The sequence below is a fragment of the Homarus americanus genome, unplaced genomic scaffold (genome assembly GCF_018991925.1).
Source record: "Homarus americanus isolate GMGI-L3 unplaced genomic scaffold, GMGI_Hamer_2.0 scaffold56009, whole genome shotgun sequence".
Lineage (NCBI taxonomy): Eukaryota > Metazoa > Arthropoda > Malacostraca > Decapoda > Nephropidae > Homarus > Homarus americanus.
In genome coordinates this window covers 7,536,596-7,548,497 of record NW_024739542.1, presented here as the reverse complement: position 1 = coordinate 7,548,497, position 11,902 = coordinate 7,536,596, and the positions used below count along the sequence as shown (strand labels likewise).

Sequence of the window (11,902 nt, the reverse complement as noted above, 5' to 3'; positions counted from 1 at the left end):
ATTCCTCCGTGCTAGGTCAACACTTGGGGTGCTTGCTTGGTAAAAATCAACTCCTTCGACAGTTTGCTCAGAAATGTTTCTGTTACTCAGTAGAGAATATTTTTGGATGGACACCAGATTATTATTATTATTTTTTCATCTTTCACCATTAACCGAACATCTACGTTTCATTTTGATATTTAACTCATAAAACAACAAGAAAACTGCCATTTATGTATATTGTACTTATTAACTTATCTATATCGACATAAAAGTAAATTAACTTATATTCATTTCAGACAATTTTTTTTTCGAGGTGTATGCACGACTACGAACAAAAGTGCAAGTCATCACTGTTTACATTATTTTAGTGTCACCCGCGACTATTGCTATACCCTGCCTTACACTTATCCAGAAGTGATGAATAGCGTGGATGTGTGTGTCCTTTTGTTTACAGCTGGAGTTTGTTTTTGTGTTCTGTCTTGAAGGAAAGCTTGTACTTGCACTGTACTTTCCTTCCTCTTCCTCTCCTTCAAATTTAAATCTCTATGTCCTTATTCCTTCTCCCCCTTCTTTTCGTCCTTCCATTCTCTCTGTTCATCTCCTCCTCCCCCCCTCCTTGCATTCTCTCGCTACACACCTCGTCCTCCTCCTCCTTTCCATTCCCTCTCTCCGTCCCTCTTCTTCCTCCTCCTCCTCCTACTCCTTTCCATTCTCTCTCTCTCCGTCCATCCTCTTCCTCCTTTCCATTCTCTCTCTTCACCCATCCTTCTCCTCCCTCCTCCCAGCCTCACCTCCCTCACCAAATTCAGTAAAGGTAAATATTTCACGACGTCTGCAGAAATCAGATGGTTGTGTTGACTTCAAGTTCCTCCACCTGACGATGCTGACGTAACACCCTAACCCCCTTTGTATGTAACACACTATGGGTGATAATGTTCTCTCTCTCTCTCTCTCTCTCTCTCTCTCTCTCTCTCTCTCTCTCTCTCTCTCTCTCTCTCTCTCTATTCCATTTTTTTTAACAAAGTATCCCTCCCTTGTATTCACCACTTCTCTTCCATGTCTCCTCTTTCTCATATTCTACATATTTTTCTCATTTTCTTTCTTTCTATTCCTCTTTACTGCTCTCTCCAACTTCTCGTATTCTATAACGTCAAAATTCATCCTTTATTTTTTTCTTTCTTACCTCCATTTTCGTTCACACATCCTCTTTCTCCTCCCTCCGTCTCCCTATTCTGTCACAATAATTTTCCTTTTTTTCCCTGCCATAGTTCTTTCTTACTTCCTTCTGTGTCCAATATTGTCACCTTTATCTTTTGTTCTCATTTTTACTGCGTTTCCCTTTCCTCCATCATCTCCTTTTCCTTTCTCCTCCTCCTCCTCTTCATTTCTTCTTCATTCTCTCATCCTTCCCTACTCCCTCTATCACCCCTCTTTCCTCCCTCTCCCCCTCCTCCTTTTCCTTCCATTCCTCTTCTTCCCCCATCACTCCTCTCCTCCCATATATGAAACGTGAGCTAATTACCTATCGTCTTTATATACAACACACTTTCCCTGGTTAACTTGTATATGCCCACTGAGAGATTCATCTACCATTATATCCTGTTATGTTCCACACAGGTATTCATATCCTGTCTCATCATTATCCTGTCACTTTAAGGTGGCATCTAAGTCACCTTCACGCCACATTAACCTGATAACTAAGCATGCCTTTGGCCAGATTAATTTTGTACCTCACACCTCCCAGACGTGTAAGTATGACCATAGGCTCCAAGGCTTCAAGCACTGAGCCTATTATATCATGTGGCTCTGTGTTAGTTAAGCCGTACATAAACCCAACAGACTTAGACAAAACTTATTTTATTTTTTATTATATATAGAAAAGGATGTTCGTGTTTAATTGAAACTTTCATATATAGTATTGATGACTCACGGTGAATCTAACAGGACGTAATATTAACAATCAACTAAGTATGACAGTGGTGAAGATTACATACTGTTATAAATCTTCACCTCAGAGTTACATTACCCGGAACACTCCATCTACTCCATCACTCCACTCGTATCTCCATCACTCTACACCTCCATTCCCTTCTTATCATTTAATTTCTACCTACATCATTCCTTCCTTCTATCTCCATCACTCCTCACTTCTTCCTTCATCATTCCTCCATCCTCTACCATTCTTCCCTTCTCCCTCCATCATTCTACTCCTACCTCCCTCACTCCCCCATTCTCCCTCCATCCTTCCACTCCTCACTCATCCATCCTCCCTCTGACATCATTACCCTACACTCACTAAGTTGCCAGAGACAACATTTCCACCTACCTTACCTACATTACTCTCTCCTAACACCTTAAGGAGTGTCTTACCTGGCTTATTAACATAATGGAGATGCCTTACCTCGTTCAGAGAGACCTCAAAGGGTTAGAACATCGTCTTCATCAAAAGGTTAAGCCATAGTGCTCAAAGGGATAAATTATCATCATCATCATCATCATCATCATCATCATCATCATCAATCATCATCATCAATCATCATCATCATCAAAGGCTTAAATCTTCCTGCTCAAACGGTTTTAAATCAAGGTAACTAATTAAAACTGTAAAGTGAAGTGAGTCAATGAGGAAGAATGTGTAGAACTTCTCGGTGATGTATTGTCGATGAGGGTAAACAACAGGTGAGGGGAAACAGGTGAGGGAAACAGGTGAGGGGGAAACATTGGGTGAGAGAGACGATGGAGGGAGGTTTAGCAGCACCTGAATGACACAATACAGGAGGTTGCCTTTTTTTGGGGGTGGGGTAGGTGAGGGAGAGGGGTGAGGGGAGGGGTAGGTGAGGGGGTGAGGAGGGTTGAGGGAGGGGTAGGTGAGGGGTGAGGGGTGAGGGGAGGGGTGGGTGGGAGGGGGTGAGGGTGGAGGGAGGGTGGTGGTGAGGGGTGAGAGGGGTGAGGGGAGGGGTAGGTGAGGGGTGAGGGGGGGAGGAGGGGGGGTAGGTGGAGGGGTGAGAGGGAGGGAGGGGTAGGTGAGGTGAGAGGGGTGAGGGAGGGGAGAGGGGTGGAGGGGTGAGGGAGGGGTAGGGTGAGGGGTGAGAGGGGGAGGGAGGGGTAGGTGAGGGGTGAGAGGGGTTGAGGGAGGGGTAGGTGAGGGGTGAGAGGGGTGGGGAGGGAGGGGTAGGTGAAGGGTGAGAGGGGTGAGGGAGGGGTAGAGGGGTGAGAGGGGTGAGGAGGGTAGGTGAGGGGTGAGAGGGTTGGTGACCACAATCAGCACGATATATATATTTTGTTTTTGTCTACTTTTCTGTTTTGTTTTTCTGTCTATGTTTTTTAGTTGTTTGCTTGAAGGTATACGGCTACATAATGGTGAAACACACACACACACACACACACACACACACACACACACACACACACACACACACACACACACACACACACACACACACACACACACACACACAAGTGGGCGTATATATCTTTATGTTTGCGAATGTGCAACCACTAGAAGGCACACAGCCCTCCAACTACACCGAATGTTTAGTTCAGTCTCATGAGAGAGAGAGAGAGACGAAAATGAAAAAGAAAGAAAAAAAGACAGATAGACAGATAATATATTGATAGATAATATAGATAGATAATATAGATAGATAATATAGATAGATAGAAACTTACCAAGGCAGCAGCAGCAGGAGAGCAGAATCCCAGGGGGGACAAAAACAGCCGCAGCTGTAGTAGCAGTAGTAGTAGTAGGAGGTGGAGGTGGAGGAGGGGGAACTACGTAGCACCCCAGTCATCTTACGCCTCATTCTCTATAGACGCCACAAACTCTATAGAAGCCACAAACGACACCGCTTTACATGACTCATAGGATCAAATACTTTACCCCGAGTCTATAAAACAGTTCTGTAAGACACTCTAATCCTCTTTCTATCTCATATAACCTTATTTTCTTGTTTTTCTTTTGTTTTTTGTTTGTTTTGTTTTTACCCAGTGTCAGTTATATTGTATTAGGTGATGTGAATTTTACTCTCACAATCACTTGGTATCTTGTGCATGTTGATGGTCTGGGCAGCTGCCATCTCGAGTCACTTCTGGAAAGACAAAATTCGGAAGTATTAGTATTTTGTTGAGTTTATTATTATTATTATTATTATTATTATTATTATTATTATTATTATTATTATTATTATTATTATTATTATTATTATTATTATTATTATTATTATTATTATTATTATTATTATTATTATTATTATTATTATTATTATTATTATTATTATTATTATTATTATTATTATTATTATTATTGTTGTTGTTGTTGTTGTTGTTGTTGTTGTTGTTGTGTTGTTAGTTTTATTATTATTATTATTATTACTATTATTATTATTATTATTATTATTATTATTATTATTATTATTATTATTATTATTATTATTATTATTATTATTATTATTATTATTATTATTGTTGTTGTTGTTGTTGTTGTTGTTGTTGTTGTTGTTGTTGTTGTTTTATTATTATTATTATTATTATTATTATTATTATTATTATTATTATTATTATTATTATTATTATTATTATTATTATTATTATTATTATTATTATTATTATTATTGTTGTTGTTGTTGTTGTTGTTGTTGTTGTTGTTGTTCTTATTGGTTTATTATTATTATTATTATTATTATTATTATTATTATTATTATTATTATTATTATTATTATTATTATTGTTGTTGTTGTTGTTGTTGTTGTTGTTTGTTGTTGTTGTTGTTCTTATTAGTTTTATTATTATTATTATTTATTATTATTATTATTATTATTATTATTATTATTATTATTATTATTATTATTATTATTATTATTATTATTATTATTATTATTAACACTGACTATACAACCGGTGTCAGTTATATAGCCTGAGGTTGCTATATAATAGGAAACAGCCACACATTCCTGTTGGTTATATGAACGGTATATAGAACATCCCTCCAGCCACTTTTCCCAGGTTTTCTAGAATTAAAACACACAATACCACAGGGCATAGTCCATTAACAACACACATACGGACGGTCGTTTTCATTCTGAGGGCAAATAAACCGGCCTTTGTATAATACTGATAATAATCTCCTTCTTGCGTTATATCGTGGTTTATATATCAGTTTTATTCTCTTTCTAAAATGTCCTTGAAGAATGACATCAAGTTGGCAAGAATGACCGAGTCTTTCTGCTTACTCAACACTGAAAAAGGTGGAATTTCGCTATTGTATCTCTCTCTTATCTCCAGGAATGATAAGAAACATATCCTGAGACATTCAATCGGACCAGTTATGTGTCTCATTAACCACTAATTGAGAAAGTTATAGGGGTCTTATATATAAGTGTCCTAAAGGGATAAATATTTTTCCAATGTCTGTTTTATCAACTTGTTATGATTTGTTTTTATTGTGTAGAGCTGTGAGCAATATGGCTTTGTTGTGTAGAGCTGTGAGCAATATGGCTTTGTTGTGTTGAGCTGTGAGCAATATGGCTTTGTTGTGTAGAGCTGTAAGCAATATGGCTTTGTTGTGAGGCTGTAAGCAGCTTGGCTGTTGTGTAGGCTGTAAGCAATATGGCTTTGTTGTGTTGAGCTGTGAGCAATATGGCTTTTGTGTTGAGCTGTGAGCAATATGGCTTTGTTGTGTAGAGCTGTGAGCAATATGGCTTTGTTGTGTTGAGCTGTGAGCAATATGGCTTTGTTGTGTAGAGCTGTAAGCAATATGGCTTTGTTGTGTAGAGCTGTAAGCAATATGGCTTTGTTGTGTAGAGCTGTAAGCAATATGGCTTTGTTGTGTTGAGCTGTGAGCAATATGGCTTTGTTGTGTGTAGAGCTGTGAGCAATATGGCTTTGTTGTGTTGGGCTGTGAGCAATATGGCTGTTGTGTAGAGCTGTAAGCAATATGGCTTTGTTGTGTAGAGTTGTAAGCAATATGGCTTTGTTGTGTTGAGCTGTGAGCAATATGGCTGTTGTGTAGAGCTGTAAGCAATATGGCTGTTGTGTAGAGCTGTAAGCAATATGGCTGTTGTGTGGAGCTGTAAGCAATATGGCTTTGCTGTGTTGAGCTGTGAGCAATATGGCTTTGTGTGGAGCTGTGAGCAATATGGCTTTGTTGTGTTGAGCTGTAAGCAATATGAAGCTGTTGTGTTGAGCTGTAAGCAATATGAGCTGCTGTGTGTTGAGCTGTGAGCAATATGGCTGTTGTGTGTGAGCTAGCAATATAGCTGTTGTGTAGAGCTGTAAGCAATATGGCTTTTTGTGTTGAGCTGTGAGCAATATGGCTTTGTTGTGTAGAGCTGTAAGCAATATGGCTTGTTGTGTAGAGCTGTAGCAATATGGCTTTGTTGTGTTGAGCTGTGAAGCCATGGCTGTTGTGTTGAGCTGAGCAATATGGCTGTTGTGTGGAGAGCTGTAAGCAATATGAGCTGTTGTGTGTAGAGCTGTAAGCAATATGGCTTTGTTGTGTTGAGCTGTGAGCAATATGGCTTTTTGTTGTGTAGGCTGTAAGCAATATGGCTTTGTTGTGTAGAGCTGTAAGCAATGAAGCTGTTGTGTTGAGCTGTGAGCAATATGGCTGTTGTGTAGAGCTGTAAGCAATATGGCTTTGTTGTGTTGAGCTGTGAGCAATATGGGTTTGTTGTGTAGAGCTGTAAGCAATATGGCTGTTGTGTAGAGGTGTGAGCAATATGGCTGTTGTGTTGAGCTGTAAGCAATATGGCTGTTGTGTTGAGCTGTAAGCAATATGAGCTGCTGTGTTGAGCTGTGAGCAATATGAGCTTTGTTGTGTAGGCTGTAACAATATGGCTTTGTTGTGTAGAGCTGTAAGCAATATGGCTGCTGTGTTGGCTGTGAGCAATATGGCTTTGTTGTGTAGAGCTGTAAGCAATATGGCTGTTGGTATAGGCTGTAAGCAATATGGCTGTGGTATGAGGCTGTAAGCAATATGGCTGCTGTGTTGGGCTGTGAGCAATATGGCTGTTGTGTAGAGCTGTAAGCAATATGACTTTGTTGTGTGGAGCTGTAAGCAATATGGCTTTGTTGTGTAGAGGTGTGAGCAATATGGCTTTGTTGTGGGAGGCTGTGAGCAATATGGCTGTTGTGTTGAGCTGTAAGCAATATGGCTGTTGTGTTGAGCTGTAAGCAAAATGGCTGCTGTGTTGAGCTGTGAGCAATATGGCTTTGTTGTGTAGAGGCTGTAAGCAATATGGCTGTTGTGTAGAGCTGTAAGCAATATGGCTGCTGTGTTGGGCTGTGAGCAATATGGCTTTGTTGTGTGGAGCTGTAAGCAATATGGCTGTTGTGTGGGCTAAGCAATATGGCTGTTGTGTAGGCTGTAAGCAATATGGCTGTGTTGTGTTGAGCTGTGAGCAATATGGCTGTTGTGTTGAGCTGTGAGCATTATGGCTTTGTCGTATAGAGCTGAACACTATGCCTTTCTGCGTCTATAGAGTCCTAAACAATATGCCTTTGTTGTGTAGAGCTGTGAGCAATATGGCTTTGTTGTGTAGAGCTGTAAGCAATATGGCTTTGTGTTGAGCTGTGAGCAATATGGCTTTGTTGTGTTGAGCTGTGAGCAATATGGCTTTGTTGTGTAGAGCTGTAAATAATGGCTTTGTTGTGTTGAGCTGTGAGCAATATGGCTTTGTCGTATAGAGCTGAACACTATGCCTTTCTGCGTCTATAGAGTCCTAAACAATATGCCTTTGTTGTGTAGAGCTGTGAGCTATATGGCTTTGTTGTGTTGAGCTGTGAGCAATATGGATTTGTTGTGTTCAGCTGTGAGCAATATGGCTGGCTTTGTTGTGTAGAGCTGAATACTATGCCTTTCTGGGTCTATAGAGCCCTGAACAAAATGCCTTTGTTGGGTAGAGCAGTGAACAATATGGTTTCATCCTTCCTGTCAGAATAATATCACTGGACTAACTTCCATTCGTCACTGAGCCTCACTGACAACAGGCAGCTTCTCTCTCGACTGAATTACTGAGGCGGGGGAGTTGTTGTCCTTGAATACCAGGTCGACACCTCCTCCTCCATCTGTAGTGTTCCGATCGGTAACAATAAGGCCAATTGGTCGTGTAGTATGGTGCTTGTGATGCTATACCCAGTTGACTGCTTGTGTATGACCTGCTACCAAGATTATAGGTCATCCACTCCTTCTGTAAGACCTGCTACCAAGTATACAGGTCATGAACTCCTTCTGTATGACCTGCTACCAAGATTACAGGTCATGGACTCCTTCTGTATGACCTGCTACTAAGTATACAGGTCATGAACTCCTCTGTAAGACCTGCTACCAAGTATACAGGTCATGAACTCCTTCTGTATGACCTGCTACCAAGATACAGGTCATGGACTCCTTCTGTATGACCTGCTACTAAGTATACAGGTCATGGACTCCTCTGTATGACCTGCTACCAAGTATACAGGTCATGAACTCCTTCTTTATGACCTGCTACCAAGATTACAGGTCATCCACTCCTTCTGTATGACCTGCTACCAAGTATACAGGTCATGGACTCCTTCTGTATGACCTGCTACCAAGTATACAGGTCATGAACTCCTTCTGTATGACCTGCTACCAAGTATACAGGTCATGAACTCCTTCTGTATGACCTGCTACCAAGTATACAGGTCATGAACTCCTTCTTTATGACCTGCTATCAAGATTACAGGTCATCCATTCACTCACCTGTAAACGCTGAAATGATCCAGCAACAACAACGAGAATTATATTAAAAAACCACCCCAAAAATTATCAACCCGACACACACAGACACACACACACACACACACACACACACACACACACACACACACACACACACACACACACACACACACACACACATTATTGAATAACATTGTCATATTCGTTGATTTAAAAAACAGGAATGTGATAGGAAAAACTAATAATACTCCTACTTATTAACAAACATATAATAATGCTGAAAATACTCGAAAACCAAACCTAACCTAACCTCAAAGTTAACCCCAAACTTAACCTAACCTAAAACCTAAAACCTAAAAGCTAACCTTAAACCTAACCTCAAACCTAAGATAAAACCTAACCTAACCCAACCCGACTAAGACAATCGGAAATAATATCACAATGAACTAAAATATATCTTATTTACATTTAATAGAATTTTAATAAGTCACTAATGAATTAATATTTGAGTACTGTACTGAGTGACTCCAGACTTATATACCGAGTCAATACTACTGGTAATGGAAACACAGGTATATATATATAATAATAATTTGATATGTCAACATAGTGCAAAGTCTTTAAAAAAATAATTAATTCAACTGTGTAAATTGTATTAAACTACCAACCTCATAGGGTTAAAACATCGTCCTCAATGGGTTAAAACATCGTCCTCGAAGGGTTAAAACATCGTCCTCAAAAGGGTTAAACAGTCGTTCTCTAAAAGGTTCATCTATCTTCCTCAAATGATTAAACCATCAACCTCAGAAGGGTTAAGCCATCATTCTCAAAGGGTAAGACCATCGTCCTTAAAAGGTTAAACCATCATCCTCAAGGTTAAACCATCGTCCTCAAGGGATTAAACCATCGTCTGCAAGGGGTTCAACCATCGTGTACAAAATGTTAAACTATCATCGTCAAACGGTTAAACCACCGTCCACAAAAGGGTTTAATCAAATGCTCAAAAGGGTTAAACCATCGTCTACAAAGGGTTAAACCATTATCCTCTAATGGTTAAACCACTGTCCACAAATTTTTAACCCTAATCCTCAAAAGGGTTAAACCATCGTCTAAAAGGGTTAAACCATCATCCACAAATGGTTAAACCACCGTCAACGAAAAGGTTTAACCCTAATCCTCAAAAGGGTTAAACCATCGTCTACAAAGGGCCAAAACATCGTCATCAAAAGGTTAATCCATAGTCTACAAAGGGTTAAAACACCGTCATCAAAAGGTCAAACCATCGTCATCAAAGGGTGAAAGAACCAGACGCAACACCTCGGTAATCTTGCAAGAGGATCGTGTGAGAGTGTGACGTGTGTTGCTCCACCTCAACCCCGTCAAGGACCAAGAAAAATAAATGACTTCATTACACCAACCTTGGCCTGTCCAAGTATGTACTTAAAAACATTCAAGTCGGAATTAATGAACTCTGTTCTAGAAGAACTGAGAAATGCAGAGAGAACTGGCAGTTGTAGCATTAGTAAATAAAACATATTTTGTGACAAGAAGTACCGGTATGGCCAGCATAAGGACAGAACCAGACCATGTGATATAGTAACGCTGTATCTATACCGGAACACTCATCATGTAAACTTTGTGATAAACCCTTAAAGCATACAATTAAACACTATACAAGTATTATTGAATGTGACACTGTCAAAGACTTCAGGCCACCTGGCTTATTGTATAATGAACTTTGTAATTACTACATTGAATCAGGGGCGCTTGAGGACATTCTTGCTTTGTCAATAAATTTGTTAAACTAAAAACTTACACCAACACTCTGAGTAACTCTTCCTAAAAACGGATTATTGTATTTTGTAAGAAGACGAATTCATTTTTGTTAGGACAATAAGAGATGTATTAGCTGACGAGTGAAGGTGTTAGCTGACGAGTGAAGGTGTTAGCTGACGAGTGAAGGTGTTAGCTAACAGTAAAGGTGTTAGCTAACGAGTGAAGGTGTTAGCTGATGAGTGAAGGTGTTAGCTGACGAATGAGGTGTTAGCTGATGAGTGAAGGTGTTAGAGGACGAATGAAGGTGTTAGATGACGAATAAAGGTGTTAGCTGATGAGTGAAGGTGTTAGCTAACGAGTAAAGGTGTTAGCTAACGAGTGAAGGTGTTAGCTGACGAGTGAAGGTGTTAGATGACGAGTGAAGGTGTTAGCTGATGAGTGAAGGTGTTAGCTAATGAGTGAAGGTGTTAGAGGACGAATGAAGGTGTTAGATGACGAATAAAGAGTGTTAGCTGATGAGTGAAGGCGTTAGCTGACGAGTGAAGGTGTTAGCTAACGAGTAAAGGTGTTAGCTGACGAGTGAAGGTGGCTGACGAGTGAAGGGATAGTGAAGGATTAGCTGATGAGTAAAGGTGTTAGCTGACGAATGAAGGTGTTAGCTGACGAGTGAAGGTGTTAGCTGACGAGTGAAGGTGTTAGCTGACGAGTGAAGGTGCTAGCTGACGAATAAACGGTGTTAGCTGACGAATAAAAGGTGCTAGCTGACGAGTGAAGGTGTTAGCTGACGAGTGAAGGTGTTAGCTGACTATTGAAGGTAACTGACGAGTAAAGGAGTTGCTGACAATGAAGGTGTTAGCTGACGAATAAAAAGTGTCAGCTGAAAGAGTGAAGGAGAGAGATCCTCACCAATTTGTTATAAACTCATAATAACAAATCAGAACACAAACACAATGTCAACTTCGTCATTTCTATACCATTTCCACGTTAACAATATCTACACCCAAGACGACTTAAAAATCTTGACGTCTTGGGACACGGAAAACACAAACCTCCAAATCTCATAACTCATCATCCACCTTCAAGACTTTTAATATTCCTTCGAGTTCTGCAGGTTTAGTTCTTAAGTCTTTCCCTGGGACGCATTAGCCATTATCATCATTCTGGTATTTCATGATATTTCCACAAACCTGACGAAGATATTATACAAATGTTGTTTATATTCTATTTTTTCGGTGTATATTCTTCGGGTTTTTTCAAGTTTATTAGACAATTTTGTTTTATTTTTCTGGTTCTTTATATTTATTTCATCCACTATCTTGCTGAGTTGTTATATTTCTCTCCAGGTTTTCCTCTACTTCATGTACTCCTTAAGGTCCACCACCTCCAGCTTGTTTCCTCGTCTTAGAGAACAGATGTCACTGGTGGCCGCGTCTTTCTCCTTCTTGT

The 11,902-nt window shown here is 39.8% G+C and overlaps 1 long non-coding RNA gene across 1 annotated transcript in view; it reads right to left on the bottom strand.

Annotated features, from left to right (window-relative positions):
- Positions 1-3,960: 3,960 nt before the first annotated feature.
- Positions 3,961-11,902, bottom strand: part of LOC121874929 — a 24,250-nt gene continuing 16,308 nt past the window's right edge. Inside the window, exon 2 of the long non-coding RNA XR_006090511.1 lies at positions 3,961-4,070. This is a non-coding gene — a long non-coding RNA (uncharacterized LOC121874929). The remainder of the gene's footprint in view (positions 4,071-11,902) is intronic.